Below are 2,878 nucleotides of genomic sequence, written 5' to 3' on the forward strand. Positions count from 1 at the left end.
GAGAAACACTAAGCTCTGAACAAACTGAGGTGACAGAGACAAGGTGTCACCCTGCCTTCTTCTGCTCACTGTCCAGTAGAAAAGGGAGTCAGGCCAACTGGCCATCATCTCCAAGGAGTGACGAGGCCAAAGTGGAGCTAGGTCTGTTCTGGGAACATTCGGGAGGGGCAACATCTTAGCCTTGGGTCATGGGAGGTGACAGAAGGCTCCTCAGCCATTGGAAGCACTTGGCACTGCAGGCCTAGTGCCAGCTTGCTAGTCTGGAGCCAGCAGAGATGCCTAAGACCTGGGGGGAGCCAAACCCATCAGCTCCATAGCAAAGGACAACTGCAAATCCAATTGTGCCAATGGTCCATTAAATGCCTCCAAACATACTATTATGTGAAGCAGTCGACTGCATCTCCACTCAACTCGTCCACGCTTACATATAAAATATACTTAATGTGGCATGTGGGTAAACTGAATGGGCTTGATGTGATCAGGGCTGAGGTCACCAGGAGACTAGCGTTGGAGGCCTAGGAGCAACACCAGCCTTGCTGCAGCAGCGCATAGGAGGAGAGGAAAGGCGGAGCAGGTGCAGAGTCAGGTGGGGGCCACAGCCCCCACCCCCCTCCCCCATTGCAGGGCCTGGCAGGAAAGGAGTCGATGCATGCGTTGGGGGAGTAGGGGAGTGGAGGGCCCAAGAGGCAGCTGCATTCAAGGCACAGGGTGTTCTATACAGGCCCAACCGGCTTCTGCGCCGGGCCTTCGCATAGCTACAGAACTCGAGGGACAATCTCAACATCCTCCACATTCCGGCGCCTCCTGGGCGTCCCTCCTGGCCACTGCCGGATGCCATCGAAGGAAACTGCACATCCCACAATTCACCGAGGTTTGTTTTCCCCTCCAACTCCAGATGGCCTATCTGGGGACAGCCGAGGCCCCTAGGTGCGAGCCGTTGCAGTTTTTTGATGAGCTGCGCACATATGGATACCCGAACATCTGGAGCGGCCATGTGCTGCTTGGGGCAGGCCAGCCCTGGTGAGCCAATCCAGGGGCCCCGGGGTGCCGGGAGGCAGCCGGGCCCAGCCAGTGAGCGCGGATAAATTATTCATGAACGAGTTATTTGTGGTGCAAGGGGTCCATCAGCTACTTTGATTAAAAGTCCAACGAGTAATGAATATGCAAACGCCAGCGACTGCTCCAAGCAACAGATTTGTCAAATTGTCTGTACTTCACCGAGATAAAGGAAAACCTCCCGGGGTCCCGAAATTGAAAAACCGCACCGTCAAGTCTCAGCATTATCTTAATTATCAAATCTCCTTGGCCTTGCAAATACCCCCGTGTGAAGCTGAGCAGGGTGCTGGCAAAAACTGGGAGAGAGTTATATATATTTGTCTCTAAAACAGGGGTTGGGGGGGGGGTCTCGCTAAGTGAGAAACAGCTTAGCATGGAGCAGAAGAGATTTTAATTCACATGGTGACTCCGCAGCCATTTAATTATTTTAATTAGGCTTAATTAGTGGTAAATTTACAATGATATGCTTGATACCTGGCATTAAATCTTTCATGCATAAATGTTTTGTTAAAATGAGAAAAAAGGCAGGTGGCATTTCGCCAGCAATTACTGCCGAATGTTCTAATGAAGGATTAGGCTCGGTGGTGATTCATGAAGACAGCCGGGCACCAGACTTGTTTGTGAGGCGCCCTCACCCCATAACTCATGCGCCGCCTGCTGCACCCTGAGGCAGCCTTGCTGTTTCAGGGAGCACCTGTTTTGGGTGAGGGCTGGAGAGGTGGGGGAGCATTTGGCTCAGAGCCTTGAGGGTCTCAGTGGAGTGGATGAAGAGACTCCAGGCTGTTCCTTCTCTCTCTCTCTCTCTCTCTCTCTCCCCCCCCCCCCCTGTGTGTGTGTGTGTGTGTGTGTGTGTGCATCCCCAGGGAGTCAGCTGTCACATAGCAGGGTGATTGTGAGCTAGGTAATGCGAGTGCCTGAGATACTCTATGTGTCTTTCTTGCTGGTCTGGGCCTGTGGAGCAGACATGCAGTCAAGAATGGTGGGAAAGGCTAGAAGGTGCCATAGGTCTTTTGCTCAAGAAAGCTGGGGCTCAGCTTTCTCAGACCCCCAAGATGTTTAAAAGCTCTGAGCAGCACTGAGTTGTTCATCCGTGATCCTTATCTCCTGTTCCAAGACCCAGTGATTCCTCGTTTCTCTGAGTCCCTGCCATTATCAAGGAAGGAGGTCTGTTCCATGTTCTCGGCTTTCAGCTCTTAGCCTCAGTTCCCACGACTCTCCTCATAGGAAACACAATTCACATATGGACCAAGATAGTGGGGCCAGGGCTGGCCAGAGTAAACCAGGTAGATAGAGGAGAGGGGCCAAGGACTTGAGCTGAGACACCCCCCCCCCCAGAACAAGTACCCTGATTACACACTCTAATGCAATCCTTGTCATTAGTCAGAAGTGTCATCTCTGGGCCACCTCCTCCCAAGGAAGGAGGAAGAAGCCAAGGCCCACAGGCCAGTGGCTCTCTCTGTAAGCTTGACAACCCCCCCCCCCCAGCTCTTAGGCCAGTCCTTGATATGCAGTCTCCTCCTCTCCAACCTCCTCCACACTCACTGCCCTCTCATTAGCTCAGACTGCTCTGAGTTCATGGCTAATGCCTTTGCCCCTGACTTATCGGCTTCCCTGGAGAGTCCTGGTCTTACGATGGAGTCTGCTTTGCATTTATAGTCTACAGGGTCACACATCTCTGTTTGGCCTCTTCATGGCTTCTCGGAATTTTCTGCCCCAGCTTTCTTTCCCTTAACAAGAGCGGATATGACTATTAAGAAGGAACCCCATTAAGAAAATTTTATATATATATATATATATATATATATATATATATATATATATA

The 2,878-nt window shown here is 51.5% G+C and overlaps 1 long non-coding RNA gene across 1 annotated transcript in view; it reads left to right on the forward strand.

Moving 5' to 3' along the window:
- Positions 1-688: 688 nt before the first annotated feature.
- The window catches only part of LOC110301081, a 23,752-nt gene continuing 21,562 nt past the window's right edge, over positions 689-2,878 (forward strand). The window contains exon 1 of the long non-coding RNA XR_002378676.1: positions 689-871. This is a non-coding gene — a long non-coding RNA (uncharacterized LOC110301081). The remainder of the gene's footprint in view (positions 872-2,878) is intronic.

This window comes from Mus caroli, chromosome 9 (genome assembly GCF_900094665.2).
Source record: "Mus caroli chromosome 9, CAROLI_EIJ_v1.1, whole genome shotgun sequence".
NCBI lineage: Eukaryota > Metazoa > Chordata > Mammalia > Rodentia > Muridae > Mus > Mus caroli.